Genomic DNA, 23,366 nt, shown 5'->3' on the forward strand with positions numbered 1-23,366 from the left:
TTAAAAGACTGGCCAGTCTGTGGCCATGTCCGTACTGAATACCAGAAGTCAGCCAGTGTCAATATGTTTTGTAATTTGAAGCGGTTAGTGGTTTTCCTGTTACATTGAGCCTTAGCACATTTACTCCTCGTAGCAAGCCTGCGAGGTAGGTAGTAGAGTCACCTTCATCTTGCAGACGAGGAAACCAAAGGGTGAAGAGACAGAGGTCGCCCAAGGTCTCCCAGCTGGTGAAGGGCAGAGCCAGCCCGTGGTCCTGGAGCTGGTGTCCCTAACCGTCCACTCCCCTTCTCCCAGGGACAGTACGTAAGCCTTGTCCACGGTACTCCGCCTGGTCTACCATCTCGGGCTCCCTGTCTGCACACGTGCACGCCCGGATGACTGTCTACACAGTTCGGGCCTGTAGTTAAATGCGCTGCGGTGGGAGGCCGGACTCACTGCGCTGTTTGCGCTTCTCATTCCGCCTTGCTGTTCCCCGTTCCCCGTGTACTGAGGGACTTGTCAACAATATTTTCAAATCAGCTGCAAGAAGAAAACCACTTGCCTCCAGCAGAAAGCAGCTGTGGGCAGGGAGCGTAATGGCTGTGGGCTCAGGCGCTGGGCAGTCCCCTTGAAGGACCTCAGGCAAGTCACTTCACTTCGTCAGGCCGCAACGTCTTCCTGGGTTAAAGGGGAGACTAGTAGTACTGGTCTCATATAGTTGTGGTGGAGCGATCACTCCAGGTGATGCATGTAAAGCGCTTACCACAGGTGTGGGCGGAAAAAGCCAGGAACCAATGGTGGTGCTGCTGCTGATGGTGATGACGATGAAGAAGAGGGAGGAGGGGGGAGGGGAAGAGGGCAGGCCTGGTTTGCAGGCCCTTATGAAGGTCCTCACCAACTTTGGGAAGCCACGCTCACCTCTCTGGCCCAGAAGAGGCTGCCTGCCAGCGATGGAGGAAGCATCCCTTAGCAGGTGTGCAAGGACAGGGCAATTTCAAAGTATTCCCTGTGAGGTCAGCCACGTGTCTGCACACATGCTGACACTCCCTTACACTTGGGGGAGCACCTAGCCGGAGAGCCCGCAGAGCTGCAGGGCCAGCGTCTGACTCCTATCCAACTACGCAGAGCTCTTCGCTTCGGTCTAGGAAAACAGATGGTGTAAGTAATCAGAAAGCCAAACAGCTCTGCTAAGACCTCCAAGAGGGTAACTGTTCTGCCAGGCTTTCATAATAGCCACGATTGTGCCCCCAGTTAGGTGTTGTTGGGCCCTCTACACAGCAGTCAAAGTGGTCCTGGTCAAGGGTTAGTCATATCATGTCCCTTGGTTGCTCCAAAGGGATCCCATTACACTGAAATGAGGAGAAAAATGTGCCAGAGCCTCACAGTGGCCTGCAGCGTCCTGTGGAGTCTGGCCTCCCGTTCCCCCGTAGACCTCACCTCTTGCTACTCGCCCCCTCTCGCTCTTGCCATTCCAGCCTCACCTGCCTTCCCCGTACAGCGGCCACTCGCACCTTGGGGCCTTTGCACTGGCTGCTTCCTCTGCTGTAATGCCCTCTCCAGATGGCCCTGCTGCTCACTCCCTCCTCTGAGTCACTGCTCGAATGTTCTGTCTCTGTGAGGACCCCCGAGCCCTTTAATTTAAACTGCAAACCCTTCTCCTCCCCCTTACTCAGGTCTGCTTGCACTTTAAAAATACTCTCCTTCTAATACACTAGAGAGTTGTCTAATTTATTAAGTTTTGCCTGCTTTCCCAATTAGAATGTAAACTCTATGAAGGCAGGGCTTTTTCTGTTTTGTTTTAACATGGTTTGGTTAGCACTGGCCCAGTGTATGGCCCACAGCAGGAACTCAGTAAACCTGTATGGCTGGGTAAGTAAGTGCTTTATGTGTATTCTCTTACTTAATGCTTACAACTAACTTACAAGGTAGGTACTATTCTTATTCCCTATTACCAATAAGGAAATTGAGGCTCAGAGATGCATCTTTTTTAAGGCTGCACAACTGGATAATGGTGGAGCTGATGTTGGGACCTAATATCATTTAGAGCTGATGCCTCGTTCAGTTATACCACACTGCTTCATCCATCCATCTTCCCATTGTCCAACCAGCCACCTTTCTCCTCTCTTTTTCTGCCAAAATCTACTTTGTACCTGACACTGTGATGGGTTTGTGGATCCAGAAAAGAAATGACACATAACTGAATGATTCCTGCCCTCAAGAGGGGCACAGTACAGCAGGGCACGCCTCCAGGAGGCTCCATTCAGAATTGGAGGAAGGGAAGTTTGTTCTAAGCATGCCAAAGCTGGAAAATTTGGAGTGATTTTCTTTGCAATCTGGCTTCTAGTAATATTAATCAATTTTCATCTTGTCTTGCTGAGGAAATACTCAGAAAGTTCTCAAATCCCTCCCCCTCTTGGCAGGTGTGGTGGGAAGTCAAGGAAGCCAAGGAAATAGGGTTTCTGTTAAGGCTTCAGGAATGTAGAGGAATCAAGGTGCTTGGGTGCTTGTGATTGAAACAGTGTAACAGTCTATTCCCCCCACGGGGACTCGGTGGTGTGGAACAGCCTGTTAATCATAGTCATGGAAGCCCATTAGTTTATAACACCGTATCCAGGTAACCTTTACAGAAATGGATTAAAATATAACTAGCACCCTGAATACACCTATAGTGACCTAATAGTTCCCACTGCAATGGTTCCTGGGTGCTGACTCCCCCTAGCTTTGCAGCAAACGTATAAAAGGCCTGGCCCTGCTGTACTCGGGGCCCAGACCTTTGGGGATCACTCTCCTCTGAGCCCACTGGTGTGAAATAAACCTCCACCCTCCAAGACCTCAGAGTGCAGCTTGGTTCTTCCGTCAGCGATCCAGTTCAGGTTTTCTGTAACTGTCTGTGTACCACAATATCTGCACAAAAATGTCTACACGGGAAGGTAGAAGTCTTACATGGATGTCTTACCTGGTGCCTGAAGCAGTGTTGGGTGCCTGAAGGCTTTTGGTAGAAATTATAGGAGGTGAGGTATGCCTGAGGCCGGAGACTATCATGGCGCTGCTGCTTTAGTTAAAGATAGCCCTGGCTGAAAATCACAAGGGAGAAAAATAATGAAATTGTTCTATTTATGTGCAATCCCAAAGGCTAAAGGTTTCTTTAAATCTTGATCAGTGAAGTGTCCACATGAGAAGATAATTGATTTCTTTGTAAACCTGGTTTCTCTGTATGAAATGCAAGTTTTATGAAATTCTTTCTACTAGTACCATATCAACATGATTTCATTTGTTGTTGTTATTTCTAGGAATAATAGTTCCCATTTGTTGAGCATTAACACTGTGGCAGGCCTGTAGTGAGCGCTTTATATATATTGTTTTATGTAGTGGTGACAAGGCCGTCCCCCATGGGTAGGTCTACTCTGCATAGAAGGAACTGAACTTGGTGAGATTAGTAAAGTACTGCGTTTAAGCTGGACAGACTCCTCGAACCTAGTGGGCGCTCAAACAATGGCAGTGCCTTCTTGGTTACTCTCCTTAATAGCGCACGATGGCTGTAGAAACCCTGAATGTTCCTAGACACACCTGGAGGCCATTAGTACCTGCTGCCAGTACCACCTCTTGGGTTAATGAGTTTTATAAGCTGGCAACCAGCTGTGTCAAGCAGTAGTTCTTCCTTTCATTTGTTTTAACTACCTGTTTCACACTTCAAGCAGTGCCTCTGTAGATCCAGCGATTCAGGAGTTGAGCACATTCATGTTCATCTATGATAGCCTTTAATCTCACAGGCATTTTTTGTGCACCTGCTATGTGCTAGGCCTTGTGCCACTCTCTGTGGAAAAAAAAAAAGAAATCTTCCCTGACCTTAAGGAGCTCTTATCTCAAAGACTTTGAGTACTGGATTCTGTAATATAGTTGTGAGGAAATGGACTTTGGAACCAAGTGAACGGAGACACTACGTTTGAGCGCACAGGCTGTGGACTGCACAACTGCGGGGGGAGGAGGCCTCATGGAAAACAATTATGCAGCACACAGTTGTGCAGTGCACGACTTGCACGTTGGTGCGCTGTGACCTTGTGGCTCCTGGGGGCGGGGGCAGGGGGATGGTGGTGGTGTTAGAGGCTGCCACGAGCAACTAGTATTTTCTTTAAAATTCTATTTCCTTATCTGTAATTTGGTAATCCCACTACGTTCCTCACCATGTCACCTTGAGGATTAAAGAATATCATGCATGCCGGGCACGGATTATAGGGTCTGGCACACAGGGGCTGCTGAGTAAATAGGAGCCTCTGTCATCTTGTCTTTCCAGATTCAAGAGTGTGCTTCGCAGTGAAGTGAGCTCTAAACAGGTCTGATCTTATCTGGGAAGGCTCCGGCCTGAAGTCCTGCCTGAGAACACGCACATGCCTCATGGAAGCCTTGGCACTAATCAATGACAACAGTGTCCTCGACTATTGTCAGGAGGTTAGAAACTCCTGTTTCTAACGGTGAAGTGGCTGCGCAGAATCCTCCCCATCTCTTTTTTGCAAAGACAAATACCAAAAATTTTATTAGCATTGTTACCGAATAAATATTAGCCATTTTTGGCCTGCCAGAATCTATGAGTACTCTTCTTAGATTCGGGTAATTCACACAATTTTTGGCAATTCTTCCTAAGGTAGCAACCAGAAGACCTGCGTTGTTGGCCTCCGTTACGGTCGGACTTGTCCACAGACATTTGCTGGGAGAGTGAATAATAAGAGAAGGTGGCCAGGCCGAGCGGAATCGGTTTCCAGCAGAAGGGAATTCATTTCCAGCTGGCGCCGTGGTGGAGGTATTTGGTTCTCTGAGCTTCTGGCCTTCAGTCCTGAGCTGATGGGGGCAAGTGGTCAGGGGGCCTGGAGTGGGTGTGCAGAGGAGACCCTGCTTAGTGAGGTTAGGCATTCATCCTGCCTGCATGGCTTTGGACCCTGGCTTGGAGTTCTGGGAGGCACCCATTTCTTTTGTGAAATACCTTTTTTTTTTTTTTTGCAAGAACGAATCAGAGTGCATTGGGTAATTTATGCTTAAGAAGGCTGGTTGATACTGTAGTAATGATGATGAAAATATTTATAATATTATAAGGAGACTACAAGCCTCTCCAGATCACCTTCTGCCAGAGCGATTGGGGATTCCAGAACTCTTGGGGCTCCTGGAAAGAAACTGCCCCCCGACACTGGCTGCCTCCCTCCCCTCCCGACGTGCTGGCCTCACCACCCTCTCTGGCTCAGGGCCCCCGGAACTGTTCCTGAGGCCTCTCAGCCTTGTTTAGGTTTGTCATAGAGTGGCCGCTAGGCCCAGGCCCATGCACCAGGCTCTGCCCGTCTCCTCTTGGACTTCATCGCCCCCCCTCCCTAGCCTTGGCCTTGCGCCCTGAAGCTCATGGAAGCTGCCAGCCAAGCCCACTTTCCTTGCCCTCTTTTCCGGACTTCCCCTGGTTCCACCTGAAGGTTCTGGGGGGCTCTTTAGACTGGTGGCTATTCTCTCTCTCACCACTGTCAAACCCCTGGGCCTGGAGGGGGCCTGGGTCCCCCCTTGCTCCTCGCTGCTGATCTCCTGCGGTTCTCAGTCCCCTCCACAAATCCTCGGCTCTGACACTCACGTCCTCAGGCGTGGCTGTGGCTGCCTGGTGGCTCTCGGTGCTGGGCTCTCATTCCCCCAGGACCTCAGCTCCCAGCCCCCTGTCACTCTCTCTAATACTGTCCCTCTCGGAAACCTTGGCATGCTTGCCAGCCACCACCCTGCTGGCACCTCAGCCTCCCAGGCCTTGGACCTCCTCCCCCATTGTCCTTGCTCTCCCCGGCCTCCGGGTCCCACGGCCACAGCCCACACCTTGTCGCTGTCGGTGACCCGCCAGCCCTCCGAGGGACCCAGCGGAGAAGCCCCCACTTTTATTCTCTGACCCGCACTTTGATTTACTAGCTCACAGGCTCTAGTGCGCTGGCTCTGACCACCCGTCCCTAGACTCGGATTCCCTCTGGGGCTTCCTGCCCCTCTCAGGCCCTCCCTCTGTCCCTGACCAGCTTGAACCCCGTTGCCCACCACCACCTCCCCCTTTGGCACACTGCTCAGCATCTCCACCCCTCCTTTCTTGGCATTCCAGGCACAAAACCCCAACTCCAGTGATGCCCGACTGTTGGCAGTGAGCTTCCCATGGGCAGCTGAACGTGGCTGCAGAAAATCCCATCCTCATCTGACTTTACTCACTTCACATCCACAAGCCACAGCCCAGGCTGCCCCACGTGCCGCCCCAGAGCCCTACGGTGTTCCCCGCCTCGCACCTCACCTGCCTCGCTCCACCCCGTGACTGCCCCACCTGGTGACCACCCCACCCCGTGGCTGCCCCACCCCATGGCTGCCGCCTCCCTTTCCCTCCCCAGGCTGTAGCCCTTCCTCTCCTCCTCCTCAGCTGAAGCCTCTCCCTCCTGCCCACCACCTGTGCGTCTGCCCACCCAGGTGCCTGTGCCCACACCTGCCTGTCCCCTGTTACCGTGAACGACCTGCCGCTGCTCCCAGTCAGGTGTGCCCTGGATCCTGCCCCCGCCAGGTGGCCAGGGACACCACCCTGCCATCCTGCCTGCTCCCTCCTGTGTCCTTGAGGCCCCCCCCTCTCTGCTGCATCATCTTTCTCAGCATAAAACCTTTTTTTCTCTCTCTTACCTTTAAAAAATTTCTCTCTTGACCCATCTCACTCTAGCAAAACTTCTCCAAAGAGAGAACCTGTCCTCCAGTTTCTCTCTTCCCATCCTCTCTTCAACCCATTCCAGCACAGGGCTTATGGGTTGAGTTCATGTCCACCTCTGAAAACGCCCTTGTCGAGGTCACAGAGGAACTCGGAGTTGCTAAATCCGAGGGTCAGTTCTTTGTCCTCATCGCCCTTGACTCAATGCTGACCCGTGACAGAACCGATGACCTTTTCCTTCTCAAACGTTGTCCTCATTTGCCTTCGGGACATCCTGCTGGTCTTCCTCATCACTCATCACCTGCTTTGGAACTCCCTGTGCCCTGACCAGGGCAGTGCCCCAGACCTCGCACCTCTTGTCATGCCACGCGATCTCAGCCAGTCCCATCGCTGTAAGTTCACAGCACATAAGGTGACTGTCCCAAAAAGGTCTGCCGGCCCTACCCTCCGAGCCTCTCATAACAAAGTTCCACAAACCAAGTGACTTAAAGGACGGGAATTCATTTCCTCATCCCCTGAAGGCGAGGCGTCTGAGTCCCGGTCGGCAGGCCAGCGAGCCCCTCTGCAGGTTCTGGGGAAGGGCCTGCTCCGGGCGCCTCTCCTAGTGTCTGCCAGTTCCTCCGCTGTGGCGGCAGATGTCTAGTGTTCACATGGCATTCTTCCTGTGTGGGGGGGTCTTTGCCCACGTTTTCCGTTTTTATAAGGACACCAGGCATATTACATTAGGGCCCCCTAATGACCCCATCTTAACTAAGTACATCTGCAAAGACCCTATTCCCAATTCAGTTCATGTTCTCAGGTACTGGAGGTCCGGGCATCTCTTCCTTGAGGGACACAATTCAACCCATAACCCCTGCACTTCCTGCTTCATCTCATTTGGGAAGTGGGAGGCCCATTTTTCCAGCGGTTCAGCAAAACCTTGGGGTCGTCAGTGGCTTACTGCATTCTTATACACTGACCTCCAATGCATCAGCGTATCTGCTTGTTTCTACCCTCAAAATACATTCAGAATCCATATACATATCTCATCACCTCCACGGCTGCCTCCCTGATTCGAGCCACTGTCCTATGTCATCTGGATCAGTGGCGACAAGAGCCTCCAAACGGTCTCCCTGTTTCTGCTGCTGCTCTCCTGTGGTAGCCGGAGCGACCCTTTGAAAGTGTTAGGTCATGTCACTGTTCTGCTCAAACCCTTCCATGACCCCCTCCCCACCCCCATGGCACATAGAGCAAAAGCCAATGGCTGCAAGACTTGTATGGCCCACCCCCCGCTTTACCCCTGTTGCTGGCCTCTTGCTGCTCCTCCCACCCTCCCTCTGCTCCATCTGCGCTGGCCTGGCTGGTTCAGCCTCAGGGTCTTTGCACTTGCTGTTCCCTGCTTGGAATGCTCTTTCTCTGATAACTGCCTGACCCGCTCCCCACATTCCCGTGGACCTTTGATCAGCTATCACCTTCTCTGTGAGGTCTTCCTGAGAAGCCCATGTCCAGTTGCCGCCCTCCCACCTCACCCCTTACATGCCCCCCTCCAGCTGTATTTTCTCTCTAGCTTTCAGCCTCCTCTTGACGTATTATCTATTGTTCCTTGCCAGTCTCCCCCACTTGAATGCATGCTTCTTAGAGACGGGGAAATTGAGCTGTTTTGATCACTGCTGTATCTCCCAGGCCTAGCACAGGGCTGGCCCATGGTAGATGATGAAGAAATTTGTACAAGGAATTAATTGAATTAATCATCATTATAATAATGGTGAGCTCCAAGGATGGTCACGACACTTGGTTTATCCTCCGGCAGCCTGATGAGGTCAATCTTGCTACTGTCATGTTGCAGATGGAGAAACTGAGGCTTCATGGGATGATATGATAGGTCCTAGATTGTGTTGCTAAGAACAAAGCAAGGGTTTGACTTTAGAATCAGACCATCCAGGTTCAAATGTTCACCCTGCCTCCCTCTGTATGTGTGTCCTTAAGCAGTTACCAAAATTTCTTAAAGTCTCAGTCTTGTTTTATATAAAATGGGGTTAACAGTAGTTCTCATTTCATAGAAGTAGTGGGAAAATTAAATGAGATAAGCCTCGGGAAGTGACTGGTAAGCAGTAAACATTATGAAAACTAAATGTTAGTTTTTGTTATTATTTTCCCTGATTATTGTCGTTATTGTCCCCTGCTGATGAAATAAGAAACAGAACTGGGGAGAAAGTCTTCATTTTCTTTTGGCATCCGCTCAGCACCCAGTTACAGCAAATTTCCTGAGATCTGGAAAATGTAGGATTTAAGAAAAACGCAGGCCCACCTAGTCCCTGCTCAGCAATTGGATGTTTGTGTTAGTGTGTGTTACTTGCGTGGGTGTCTTTATTTTCCATTTACCTAGAAAATTGATAGATTTCCAATTTAGGGCAAAGGGGTACCAGGAGGGAGAAGGAAAATGGAGCTGCCCATCAAAATTAGCAGGGAAGTGGGTGAAGGTCATTTGCTCACAGCCTGGCTGCGCTCTGAATTAACCTGCCTAACAGAGACTTGTTGGCTTTGCAGCTCTTTAAGGCGCCTATTAGCACCCGGAGTGAGGCAAGGAGAGACACCCGGGAGAAGGTCAACTTGTGGTTGCTCAGAGCAGTAGGGCTTCCAGAGAAACTTGGCTGGAGAAGATGGCCCTGGGCCACTGGGTGAGGAGAAGAGGGGAAAGTGTGGCCTGGGGAGAAGGGGAGAAGGCCCCGGGGCCCCTGCAAAGGCGAACCCTGGAGGACTCGGCCTTGCAGCGGGAGGGGCTCCCGCCCCGGGGAGAGGATTAAAGGGAAGTGGGCACAACTTCAGATGAGGCGATTGCGGCTTCATTAATTCTCTCCCGGGAAGAGAATGGGAGGCATTTGTATGATAAAGATGCTGGGAAGTCAGAGGAGCAGCGCTGCTGTTTGCTGTTTTTATTTTATTTTTATTATCATTGAATTGCTTCAAGTCACCTGTAATTTTCCTAGGCTGTCACAATTACAAATCTTTGAGGATTACACAAGACGCACATCGTTAGAAAGGTGTAATTTAACCTTTCAAAGGTCTGAGGGCCTCAGCTCCTTTTCATTAACCCCCTTGGCAGGTGGCCCTGAGGGGCTGAATTAGGTGGCCCCTCCATGCAGGTGCCAGTCCCTAGGCTTTGGTTTTGCAATCAACTTGGGGACATGGTGGACCGTGGGCAACAGAGCCCTGGAGGCAAGAGACAAGACCCAGGCCTGGACACTTGCTGCATGCGCCGGCCTCCTCCTCCTTATCCTTGCTCTCTGCCCGGCATCACTGCTTGCCTCTCAAGCTGTGAACTCCTGCACCCACAGAGGCGCCTGTTCCAGGAAGCCCTCCTACATCCCCAGGCATGCAGCATCCCCAGAACCCACAGAGCCCCTGCTGGGCTCTTCTCTGCTTCGCTCTGTGGTTGTGTACGCATGTGTCTTAACTTCTGACATGACCAGCTCCCCGGGGGCAGGTGGCAGTATCAGGAACAGTGCGCCCCCCAGTGACAGGGCCGCTCTGCTGGCCCGAGCACCTGCGGTGAGTAACAGGCCCTTCACACGCAACAACTTCAGCACTTACCACCGCACTCCCGTGTAGCCATTACCTCCATTGAGAGACGTGGAAACTGAGGCTTAATGAGGTAAAGGCCAAAAATGCTGACAGGGGCAGGAATGAGATGTAAAGCCACACTGCCTGTAAGCCCACTGGGCTCCTACCCCGCAGCACAGCCCCCAGGGCACAGAAGGAAACCTGCATCTATTGAGCAACTACTGAGTGCCAGTGCTGGCTGGAACCAAAACAGGACAAGCCCGTGAAACAGTGTATATAAAAGTGACTTGCAGGGTATCTGGCACGTACTAGGTGCTCAGCAGAAACGCAAACGGAGAAACGGGCCCACTGGGCGTCTGTTCTGCGCCTGTGCTTGCTTGCATAGTGGTGGCTGTGCCCAGCTGCGGGGAGCCATGCAGGGAGCTGGGCAGAGATCTCACCGGGGCTCAGCCGAGTGCAGTCCCAGTGACCTTGAGCGGGTTTCCTAGCCTCTCCAGCCTTGTTCCCTCACAGTGAAATGAAAAAGCCAGACGACTCTTTTCTGAGGTCTTTCTGACTCCAGGTGGGGAGGTGGTGTAGGGGTCAATGAGTTGTAAACAGCAAAGCGCATACAAACGGAAGTGGTTATTTTAAGGCTTTAGATCCTTCCCTCAGCAAGGGCATTTCTCTGGTTTTAGGAAGACAGGACGATTCCCAGAGGCTGAGCTTTGGAGACCAAGCCGGAGCTCTCCAGGGCCGGCAGAGACACCCCTCCCCGATGCACGGGTGGGGGCTTCTTGGGGGCCCCTTCTGTCTCACGGGGCACTGACTTTGGCGGGATCTGTCCATGCTTGGCAGAGAGTTAATTAATGTCTGCAGGGCGAGTTAGCAGAAATAACCAGTGCTTTGATTAAGGGAGAGAGGAGGCTATGAGCTTTGCTTTAAGCAAAACGGACAAAGAAGAGAGAGGAAATCATTCATTTGGCTTCCTTAGCTGGGTCCACTGGCACGGCCTTCCTCTCTCCTGGCTGCTGGCCCCTCCAGCTTCTCCCAGAAAATGAGGCCCCCTCCCCAGCTGTGCTTTACAGGGAGCCTGGTTCTTGTCGCAGATAAGAGGATCAGTACTGCTGCAGACTCTGGGAATGTGAATTTGAAGAGGGGCCGAAGATGCCCAGGAAGAGGAGACGACTGCAGAGCTGACGGAGCTGGGGGCAGTCTGGGGAAAGACTCACGGTCATCCGCGGCTGGTTAGGGTGCCTTCCCTTGTGGGGGCTGCGGCCGGAGGGCGCTGTTCAAAGCCTTTGCCTGCATTTTCCTATTGCATCTGCATACTTGCCCTGGGAGGAGGGGTGAGCCCTCTGATTAGCTTGGCTTCTGAATAACAGAGCTAGGATTCCAAGGCAGGTGTGTCTGTCTTGGGTGGCACGGTGATGACTCTTTATAATACACCCTCTCCTGGGCAAATAGAGTGCAAAAAGGATGGGAAATATTGAGAAAGGCAAGGAAAAAGGAACCAAGAACAGCCGTTTTTACAGGGAAAGTGCTGAGCCTGGCATCCTTCGACTTGCTGGGGTTGGCTGCTGGAAGCTGCTAACGCTAACGTGTTGAGCCCTACCATGTGAGCGGCATGGTGCTGAGGCACACGGCATGTGCCCGTTCACCAGGCTGTCACGGTACCTGCCCATGGCAGATGTTATTTCGCATAGAAGGAGATAGAAGCTGGAAAGGATGAACACTTCGCCCAAGTTATACCGCTAGGGCACACTGCCGGAATGTGAGCCCCGTTCCGTCCGCACCGAAAGTCCCTCCTGGTCCCACCCTCCAGCATGGCCCCTCTCTGCCGTATCATAAAATCCTGAGAAGTCCAGCCTGGCATAAAGCACACTTCTCAGCCCCAGGGCAGGGGCAGGGGGTGGGTGGGGAGAGGGAATGGAGATAGGGTGCTTTTGAGGACTTCAGAGCGCCTGCTACTTGGCTAGTTTAATCTCATTTACTTCCCCTAACACCAGGGCAGGAGAGACATAATTGCCCACATCTTGCAGAAGAGGGTACTGAGGCTCAGAAATGGCAATGGTTTGCCAAAGGTCACGGAGCCCGTAAGTGATGGCCAAGGATTCCAGTCCAGATGGACCCAACTTCAAAGCCCAGGCTAATTAAAAATATAATTTTGTACTCAATCAAGTAGCATCTCATACTAGATTCTATTAAAGGCAAGCTGTAGCAGAGGCCAACATTTTAAAATAAATTTTCAGTTGAAACACTTAAAATTAAGGCAATCATCAGTTAAGTTACTTTTCTGGGGATAGAGAAAGGTGCTGTTATTGAATAGTAGCTGCCGAAGAATCTAGAGCCTCATTTAAGAACCATGGGGTGTGTTCAGTAAAGCGGAGTTAGAGTAGCTCGGGGAGGCTGACCCCGCCAGCCACAGGCCCTGAAGGGGGACTTGCTCAAGAGCGTTCTGGGCACGGAGAGCAGGCAAGAAACATGGCCCGGATAGCTGCTGAATGAGAGGATAGTTTTGGCTTCAGCCTAGGCTGAATATAGTATCTGTCAGCAAGGGTCATATGTTCTCAAAAACAAGAACTGGGAACAAACTAATTTGATCATTTGTCTTCCCTGCTCAGTAACCTTCAATGGCTCCCTGTTGTATCCCAAATAAACCCCATAATCCTTACCTTGACATTCAAAGCTCAGCTCAATCTGGTCCCCTGTTTATATTTCTAGTCCTATCCCCCACTCATCACCCTACATAAACTAAATGCTCAAGTTACCCTGGGGTCCTTTTTATTCCATTAACCAATTCTGAGTCTTTCTCCTTTCCTTCCTTTTCCTTCTGAATCTATCAAGTAAAATCCTGCGATTCTTCAGTTCCTTTCCCAGGGGATCTCCTCTGATTGCCCACCAAGAAGCAAATGCTCCCTCTATTTACCCTGTGCACATGGTGCCTAGAATGGAGATGATGTACACATCTCGTCTCCCCTACTAGGCACAGCCTCCTTGTGTACAGAGGTAGTGCTACACACCAGTAACTAAGCTAAAAGGTCAATGTCTTATCTATGATGTCACTGTAGTTAAATAATGGTCAGCGTTTAAATTCAACAATTTAAAAGGGCTTAACTCGAACTTGCTTAAAAGCATGTTAGAGATTTGAAACATTTTGAGCATTAGGTTTTTTCTGAGTTCATAAATGATAAGTATTCACTCATCTATTTGTGCAATGTCCACAGTGTGAAATGACTTTTTTCTTTCCTGAAAAATGTGTTTGAGGGCTTGAGGGTCCCCCACTGAGACTGGGTCTATCAGGACCCACAAATGCAGCAGGTCCTTAGTGCTGTTAGGATGGTGTGTGTCTGTGCGTGCACACGCCCTGTTTGCCGGGTCCACGTATTTGCCAGCCACTGTACTAGGGGTGCTGATTCAATGGTTCCATGTATGGTTACAGAGAGTGACTTTTTCTGAATAAGATTAATGGCTTGCCAGGCATCCATCTCCTCCTAGGGTTAGGTCATGCCAAGGGAGAGATACTAAAGGAAACTGCTATTAAAAATACTTGGTAACAAGCCAAGTCATTTCTCCCACTTGCAACTCCCAGTTGTACTCCGTTCATGACTGGGAGGGATAAACATTCCCGACCAAGAAAAATCTCTTGCCGGTTTGCATGGCCAAGCTGGCACCCACCTTGTCTCTAGCGTACTTGCAAGCTTGCAAAATTGAGTCAGCAATGCCCCAGCCTGGATCAGGCACAGTAGGAGGGAAGATTACCACACTGGCTTGGGCAAAAAGCCAAGAGCTGCTCGGTGTCATCATTCTCTGCATAACTCTGGACCTGCCTGAATGGGGAAAATACCCTTGTTCTTTTAGGCTGTCTCCTTTCTGGAAAGATGGAGAATTATCTCATTTTGAGTAGAAATGAAGACGACTTCTGCTCTGCTGGCTCAAGAACAAGGACGTCGGGTTCGGTGTGAGTGTGAGCACACCCCATATTAGCTGTGGGTTTTGTTTTGTGGGGTTGGGGGTGGGGGTTTCTTGGTCAGGTGTCTGGACCTTGCTGTGCCCCGTTTGGCTTCCTCATCTGCAAAGCAGGACTGGGCATTGTACTTTGCGGTTGTTGGGACAGCTAGATGAGCTGGGCAGCGTGGGACGCAGGAAGCTCCGCCTGAGCATTGCCGTTATTAGAACCCCACCTGCCAGCCATGGCAGCGGGCTCGCCGACCCGCCATGACCACCTTACCCTGCAGACATCAGCCTCCGTGCTTTGCTTCTTTTCCCCAAAGATCCCGCAGCTCAAACTCAAACCTAAACGTGACATTTTTAGCATTTGCTGTGGAACATGACCCTAATTCAGGCTTCCTTTGTTATTCTTGTCTATCCAATAAACATTCCCACGCTGTTTCTGTCCAGCGAGGGGCTGTGCTAGGCTGTGGGAGTCTCTGGGGCGTGAAAGGAGAGGCGATACCATCCTTGCCCTCAGGGAACTTGTAGTGTGGTTGGACTGAAAGAAAGGTGCGTCATGTCCGTGAAACACCCCCACGTATGATATGACAACTGTTGACAATGGGTTGTTGGCATTAAACCATGTCCCTGTCCTGCCATATTTTAATTTTGGTTTCCCTTCTCTGCCATCATCAGATTTAAACATCCTGGGCATGGTAAGCCCAGCAGCATTACCATATCGTTGTTCTGTGGAAGAACAAATTACATGCAAGAACGATTGTTTTTGGGGAAAGTTTCAGGTAAATTTATGAGCTTATGGACACATTGCCCATTACTGCTTGCAAAAGAAAATTTTTAATACCGTTGATGGGCTAATTTTCAACCTTTAAAGAGTACTATGTCACGTGTTTGTGGAGCGTCTATGTGTCCTGTGGCCGCACCTGCGCTTCCCTCTGAGCCTCACGCTGACTGTCATTGGCGACTCGACGTCAGGTGGGAAACGCAGGCAGAGGCACCAGCGGTCAGGTGTCCTGCCTGTATTCACGCGCTGAGGGGGCTGGTAAGCTTTTGGAGTCCAGGACCCCGGACTTCAAATGCAGCGTTCTTTTCGCTACATCACTCTGTCGTCAACTAGTTATGCACCATTTCACTAACGTTTAATTAGCTGAAAGTAGAAACAGATAACCTTGAAATTGACTCAAGCTAATGTTAAATGTTGCTAACTTTTTATTATTAGCCATTAACTTTTCCAGTGGCTGCTTGGTTGTGCCCCCTCACAGCGGTGAACAAAATTGAATAAATGCTCAATAAGTATTTATTGAATAAACAAAACAGCTTAGCTGGCTGGGTTTGGCCGCAGGGCGGGGTTAGAAGGGTGAATCACTGAAGACAAAGTTGAGTGTTTAATTCACTCTTTCATTTGTTAAGTATTTATTAAGTCTCCGTCCTACTTACTACACTCCATGGAGTAGGACATTGCACACATGTGGCCCTTGGCAAGCTGCTGAACCTCTCTGAGCCTCAGTTGCCTTAGCTTTAAAAATGAAGAATATTTATAGTACCTAACTCACGGGATCACTATTACAAGCCAACAAGAGAATATATATATATAAAGAGCTTGGCGCAGAGGCTAGCATGTGGTGCTAGGTGCCCAGCAAATGGCGAAGATAGTAATTATCAATCTCCATGCTATGTACTTATATGGGGTGCACCCCGCACGGTTCCAGAGACTCAGGGAAGTAGCTCGTTGCCCCCCTCAGTAGCAGGCACAAAATGCCACTGTTGATTTGTCTCAGAGCAGAGGGGGGCAGAGGCGAACTGTGGATGCAGAGCTGCGCACCCACGGTCCCAGTGGAAGAAAGAGACTTTCCCTTAATTTTAGGCGACAAGGTGGGAAGAGACCCAGATAGCTTGGGTGCTGGTCATGTGCCACAGCACATGTGGGGCCTCCACTCGGCATCCTTTGGGAATTCTGGGCCCTTGGGCTTTTTGGCAACTGGATCAGTTGTGAGCAGGGATGGAATGAGGGCCTGTGATGCAGGGACATGATGGGTGCATGCTACAGAGAGACAAAGCTGGCAGTGCATGTACAGGTGGGGGTCCCTCTTCTGTGTCCTGTGTCCCTTCGCTACAGGGAAGGAGGGCATCCTGCCTCGGGCCTGGGGCCCTCCTGCCCCAGCCCTCCTCTAAAGCAGGACTCTGCTGGGGCTGAGCACTGGGAGGGCAAGGGCAGGAGCCAGAGACTGGCTTCCTCTCCAGGGACCCTTTTCCGGCCAGACGGGGAGTTGGAGGCCCTCAGAGACCCTCCTTTTGGACCTGCCCCGGCCTGTGCTGTAGTCGGGGCTAAAACACTGCCCTGAGCTGCCCTAATGAATGGAGCTGCTGGCCAGCTCGCTTACACTCTCTGACTCGCCCCTCCCACCCTAGACGGGGAGAAGCCACATCGGAAGATGGCAAAGCAAGCTGCCCCCGCAGGCTTCCAGGAGGAACAGCATGGCCTGCAAGGTGGGAGGGGGCAGGCAGGGAGGGACAGAGGGAGACAGGGACAGCTCTGCCTGTTCAGTCTCGCCAGGCTTCTGAGTCCCAAGGGGGTCCTGGGGGCCCTGGTAGACTGGGCAGTGGCTGACTGTGGGTTCAAAGGTGTCTTCCCCTTTCTCTTCCATGGAAAAAAAAGAGGAAAATGCCAGTCTGCTGAGGGTATCCAGTGAGTGAGGTTTATCACGAATTATCCTGGTGCCCCCATGGTGGTTTATCTGCCCCATTTCTGTCTGACCTGTTGTATCTGTCTGTTCCCATGCCCGCGTCTCCCGAGTGGCTGACCCTTCATGTCCAGCCTTATGTCCCCTCCTCCCCAGTGGTAGTCTGAGCCACGGTGCCCCATGAGGAGGCAGGAGTGCACCCTGGAGAGGCAGTACTTAGGATTCTGGGGGACCTTAGTTGTCTCAGCAACTAAGGGGCTGCTGGCTCTCGGTGATCAGTGGGGAGGGACCAGGGATGCTGGGCATCCTGCAGTGAGCAGGGCAGTCCCAAACCACAGGCCCATCCAGCCCCGCACAGCCAACTGTGGCCCTGTGAGAAGTGTAGGGCAGGAGGGAGGAGGGTACTCAGAGGCACCTGGGCCCCAGGGGGACTGTCTGGTGCTCGCTCACAAGAGCCTTATGACTTTGCCGTAGGGTGATTCACACAGACTGCTTCTTGCCCGTGGACAGAGACTTCCGTCTGCTACTGGGGCTTGTCCTTGTCCCAGGACAACGGGGAAGGGGCCCCGGACTGGCTGCTAGTGGGAGCCAGTGAGCAGTGAGCCTGACAGTGACCTCTCATCGCTGCCAGAAGCGCCTCTCCGCGGCCGGCAGTGCCAGGCTGCCCTCTGTCTCTCCTTTCCAGCCAGGGCTGGGGACACCCTTATAAATGCTCACTCCCCAGGTTACGCCCACGGGTAACCCAGGGAGGGAAACCCTCACCCTGAGCTTGTGTTTTAGAGAGCCTTGCTCCGGCCCCCCCCCTCCTTGGGACCTTGGAAATCTCTGGCCAGGCAGCCCTAAGCCAGCCGCAGGGCCCCTGTCCCATGCCCGCGGCCAGGGTGTGCATCCTGAGGCTGGGATGGGAGGCAGAGCTGGGCCGAGTGGCCTGGGCACTAAGACAGAGCCGGGGTGGGAGGAGAATGGGCGGGGCCTACTCTGGGCTTCCTTTCCCAGCATCCGAGCCTGGCGCCTTCTCCTTACTGCAGCCCTTCCCCGGGCATCCCCAGAACCTTACCTGTGACCCCGTCCAGGTCTGGGGAAATTCCCGTGTTACTCTGAGTGGAGTTGGGGCCATTCTCCCTCTGCTCACTCACCTCTTGGGTTTCTCTCCAGCGATTTCTCAGGAGGTTAACCACGTACGTCTTGCTGGCTTTCCCAGGTATTCACGCTCCCTCTGAGGTTGTTTGTGGCAGGCGAGGGCGTAGGTGGGACGGGGTCACTGCAGCTTCCCGCAGTTATGAGTACCACCCCCACCGTGAGGTGGGCTGCACTGTTATGCCTGTTCCTATGTCTATTTGCCTCAGTATTTGTTTATTCCATTTTCTTCAAAGTTTTACCTTTCAGGGGCCAGAGTGCAGGACCATAAACTGATCCCACGTAGCAGTAAATCTGCAGGGTCGGGATAGCTTCCAGATCAACATTAGTAGTTTTGATATTTCAGGCTGCAGTTCTCGCACTTCTGCTGATCTTTTACTGACCAGTACATTATTTATTGGGTCTGTCATAAAGATACACTGAAGCCTGTAAAACTATATTTATAGTATCACAAAACTCTCCCCTCCTACCTGGCATCGTCAGAGGCAGACTGCCATCCTGGCGACGGTAAAGCCTCCAGGGCTGCAGCAGCCCTTAGCGCTTCTCCCCCCTTTTCACACCTCTTCTTTCTTTCCCTAGGAGCTGTTTGCCTGCCTTCCACCATTTGCTTCATTTTCCCTTCCTTCTATTTTTTTGAGTCCAGAGCTGAGGTTCTTGGGAGGGTGGTTGCTGACCTCCCACTGCCCCTGCCGGCCTCTGGGCGGCCACACCCCTTCTCTGCCAGAACCCCAGGCCAGTCTCAGCTCCACCCCCCCACCCCCCGTGCAGTCGCGCCAGGCCCAGGGACGGGTGTCTTCCTGTGCAATCCATCTGCCTTGAAGGCTGGAACACCTGTGAACCCCTGGGAAAACAAACTGTGCCCAGTCAACGGCCAGTTCCAACTGACACTTGAGTTGTTGGGATAATTCACTCCAGAGCGTGTGTGGGTGTGTGCGCCCCAGATTGTGTGCATGCGGGAGCAGGTGCCTGCCAGGCATTAGGCGCCTTCTTTCATTTTATTTTTCCTTTGGCTCTTAACTAGCACCTTCCTCAATTAAAGCGGCAAGGAAATCAGTGGATCTCTTCCTGAACATCAATAAAACAAAAATCTCTCCGGGATACCTATTTGTTGTTTGGATATCAGACTGACTGTAATCTGTTTCCATTTTCCTTCTAAGTGTGTCCCCGCCAGAAGCTACAGGCTCAGCCATGGCTACCCTGCTGTTTCCATTTGGCTGAACGAGGGGATAGATTAGATTCCTATTTGCTATGCATACGCTCCCATCTGATATCCATTAGACGTGTCGGGGAGAGCCTGGAAAATGTGTCTCCCCTATTTGTTTTGGGTGTGGTGGGGAGGCATAGTCAGGGAGGGGCTCTTGGAAGGTGTCAGCAGCTGCCTTGAAGATACCAATGTGGCTTTCTTTTCACCCTCTGCTTGGTAATAAATCATGGCCCAAGGTATTTCTCTTCTGAGAGAAACAGACACCAGGGACTGGTCCCTGTTGCTTTAAGAGGAGAGGAAGCTACACTCTGGCTTAGAAGCGGGAAGGGTGCCTTTAATGCAGCACCTAGACAGCCCAGAGCGCAAGGTGCTCCACTGCACAGATGCGGCAACTGAGGTCCAGAGAAGTGAAGTGGATGGCTTCCGTGGGTCCACCTGGCTCCCTCCTCTTCTTCCCTGGCTGCCGGTTCTCCCGAGGGGAGCCTTCCGGCCTAGCCACTCCCCACCCACCCACTCCCCAGGAGCCCTGAGAAGTCAGGCACGGAAGCAGCATTTGTATACATATTTGCAGCCAGTTAGGAAAGCAGGGCCACGTCCAAAACTTGGCTGTGTCCTACAAGCTGCCGAGCATGGTGCCGGGCCCAGGGTGAGCTCCGGTATATCCTGGCCGAGCGACTGAGCCCTGGGTGTCACCTCTGAGTTGCCGCCTTCCACCGCAGTCTGTTCACTGAGCCCTTCTTCTGTGCATGTGCAGCCAGACCTCCCGGGCCTGAACCCCCAGGTCCCGTGCACTTCGTTCCGTGCTTCTGGAAGGTCCGTTCCTCTGTCTTGGCCACCAGGCCTGCCTCGGTCCTCCTTCTCCGCTTGTCTGTTCCCTGTCCTGCCTCCTGCCATTTGCTTGACCCTGCCCCCACCCCAGTGCACCACCAGCTGCTGCTTTTCAGGATCCACCCCCTTCAGGGGGACAGTTCCTTTTCAAGAGAGTGTGGCCTCCCGTGACACCGACAGTCCTTCAGAGTTGACAAGACCTGTCTCTGCATCTTACTTTGCCACCTGCTCTTAAGCTGGGGCCTAAGTGACTTGACATCTTCTCTTGTCAGTACCCGGCTGAGTGACGCTCCCACCCCACCCTGCAGGAGCCACAGTCCTCTCCCTTTGATATCGTAATTGTCTCTGAGGCAGTGAGCAGCCCGAGGCTCTGCGGGGGCTCTCAGCCCTCAGAGAAAGGTGCAAATAACGTCAACAAAGACCCTCTTGAGAAAGAAGAGCGTCTGTCTCCACCCCGTCTCCTCCCTCTCCAGAGAAACACTTCTGGTGGAGAAGATGCCCAGGGACGGGGCAGAGCAGGAAGGCCCGCGGCACAGGCTCTGCCACAGCTGCTGCAAGCGCGAGTATTTATTTTCCTATGTGAGCAACGCCAGGAAGAGCCGGCTCCCGCCCTTGGGTTCCAGAAGCTGGTGAGGAGCAGCCGGCCCCTAAGTGCCCTCCCTTAGGGCCGTCACACTTAGGACTGGGCCGCAGGGGGCAGGAGGGATGGAAAGTGGCAGGTTTTCGAATTCCCCGTGATGTCTGTGTGCCCACGGCCTGGCATGGGACACACCCACATCTCCTCACGCCAGGCCCTCAAGCTTTGTGTGGGTGCCCCAGACTACAAGCAGGGCAGTTTCTGAGTCTCTCTGGCTGTGCCATGCTAAGGGCACTGGGCCAGCTCTCAGCACCTTGGAGTCCACCCCTGGCCTGGCCATTTGCTCCTTCTGTAGAGAGAAGGAGAAAGGGTGAAAGACGTACAGGTCTGTGCTGTCGCTCACTGGGGGTGGGTGCTTGGCAACTGTCCTAACCTTAGGTCATCACATAATCTATGGATACATTAGTGTTAGGAAAATAGCAAGTGCTTGATGCCGCTGTGTTTATTGTGCTGTTGTAGCTGAGTTGTTTTACCTCCTGGGCCTCACTTCCTCATCCGTAGAGTGGAGAGTGGTCTTACTTGCCCCATTATTATAGAACCACAGAGGAGGTGGGCGTGGAAATCCTTCCTGAAGTACGAGGGAGGAGGGGTGCTTATTCGTAACTTCTTTCATACTCAAGCGTGTCTGTCCTGAAGGGAGAAGGAATGAGGCAGAATTTGCCTTAACTGCTCAGAAATGGTTTCCAGGCAGCCCGGATCCCTGTCATCCCTTTGCTGCCGATCCCCTTGTCCCTAACTTGCTTTGGCCTTGGGGAGCCCCCAGACCCTGCTGTTGCTCCCTGCTGACACCGTCCCCAGCACAGCCAGACCCCATGTGTCCTGCCAGTGGGTTTCAGCCCCGGGCAAGTTCACTACGGATTCAATGTGACCAAAGAAATGACAATAAAACATTCTTGGGGTGAAAGGGTTACACCCAACTTTATTTCCAGGTGGCAGGTCAGTCACTAGAATCCTGTTCACTCAGAGCGAGTCTGCAGGCAGCAAGCCGGTCTCTGCCTCTGGGCCGTTGGCCTGCACAGCCGTCCTCTGGGCCTCTGTCCTCGGCGCTGCCACCACTCCAGCCTCTGCTCTGCTCTCCTGCAGCCTTGCAGCCCTGCCCCTGTGTCGCCCAGAGCACTGGGCGGAGCTCTTTATATAGAGTCAATACCAAGGTATTGCCCACATGTGTGTAGTGAGCCAGCCAACCAGGGCCAGGTGAGAATCCTGGTCACAGGAACTTTCATTTTATCAACACCATGCCTGGTTGACAAGACACCCCCGGGCTCCCCATCCTGCTCTCTCACTGGCCCCCATTCACAGCTGTAGCCAATCTGCATTCTGACTTGTCAGGAAGTGTTTTCTTTACGCCAGCCGCCAGGCCTTTGCACGGCTGTTCCCGTGCCTGCTAACTTCTACAGCTCTCTCATGAGTCCTGGTTTAATTGCTACTTCCCCAGGACTCCTGACAATCAGGTTGGGTGCCTTTGGTCCAGGACCTGGCAGTGCATTTAACTCCTTGCTTGTTTTTATTTCCCATTCAACCACAAACTCCACAAGCGGGGCCATGCCAGGTTTGTTTTGTAGTATATCCTGCACTCAGCATAGCTGCACTGCTTCAGGGAGGGACAGTGGGCTGGTCCAGGGCCAGAACATGAGTTGGGTTCCAATCCAGTGACTTTGCTTGGAGCCATTCCATTCATTGAGTGCCTGTGAAGGCTCTGTGACCAGACTGCCCACCAAGCCCAGGGAGCCCCTGCCGTGGTGCAGATGTTGTGCGAGCAGGCACCATGTCAAGCAGAGCAGGGCAGAGTCTGCTGCCCCTGAGGCCTGACCCCAGCCTTCCTCCCTAAGACCGAAGGTGACCATTCCCCGTGACTCCCATCACACTCACCTCAGCCCCAGCCCAGACCTTTGCCTGCTTCCTATTTCCGCTGTATGTGTGGGTTTCTGGTGCTGAGCAGCAGAGCCATGGGAGAAGACAGGCAGGACCACAGCCACCTGAACCTGCTGGGGCTCCAGCCTGGCCCCACGACGTCCTTTGGATCATTGACATTCAGAGGAGGAAGCCAGTGAGTACACTTTAGACTTGCAAATGTTCTGGTAAATAGGCTTTGCTGAGCGGTGGGACAGAAGCTGGACGAAGGGAACACTAATTGTGAGCGGCGCCCGCGGCGATAAAGAAAGAGATCTGCACCCCCTGGAAAGGGGGTCACTCTAGGAGCCGCCCCCGGGGGGGATCCTTTACGTGAGTTCATGTGGCCGTCTCTGCCCTCCTTCAGAGATGTCCCTGGCCACAGCATTTGCTGTCTCTGAGGAGCAGAGGGAAAGAATGTCCCAGTTGGTAGGAGAGCCCACGCCCATCCAATACTCCACCGGTGTCTGCAGAAGAACTCATTCATTCGTTCACACATTCATTCATTCCCTCAGCTAACTTACACGGTGTACCCTGCCTGTGCCAGGCACCGTGCTGGGGTCTGCGGCCAGAGCAGTGAGACAGACATTCATTCTGCACGCCTCCCCTCACAGCAGCAGTGTGGTAAGGGCCCGGGATGGAGGGCGCATCGCCCTCAGCCGCTCAGTTCGCCGTGCTCAGACCCAGGCCACTTCTCGATCCCAAGCAAAGGCTAGCAGAGTGCACACGTCACATGGACACACAGGGACATGGTCTGGGCCTTTGGCCAGCTTTGTATGCCAAGCCCTGTTTCTCTGAAGCAAAGAACTCAAGCAAGGTCGTGTGGGTATGCCAGACACTGTGGGTTTGCTGTTGGCT

General features: G+C 52.6%; 1 long non-coding RNA gene across 1 annotated transcript in view; it reads left to right on the forward strand.

Annotated features, from left to right (window-relative positions):
- LOC140850030 (uncharacterized) overlaps nt 1–4,622 on the forward strand; it is a 200,980-nt gene extending 196,358 nt beyond the window's left edge. Inside the window, exon 3 of the long non-coding RNA XR_012132749.1 lies at nt 4,271–4,622. This is a non-coding gene — a long non-coding RNA (uncharacterized lncRNA). The remainder of the gene's footprint in view (nt 1–4,270) is intronic.
- Nucleotides 4,623–23,366: the final 18,744 nt, after the last annotated feature.

Source organism: Manis javanica, chromosome 6 (assembly GCF_040802235.1).
Source record: "Manis javanica isolate MJ-LG chromosome 6, MJ_LKY, whole genome shotgun sequence".
Taxonomy (NCBI): domain Eukaryota; kingdom Metazoa; phylum Chordata; class Mammalia; order Pholidota; family Manidae; genus Manis; species Manis javanica.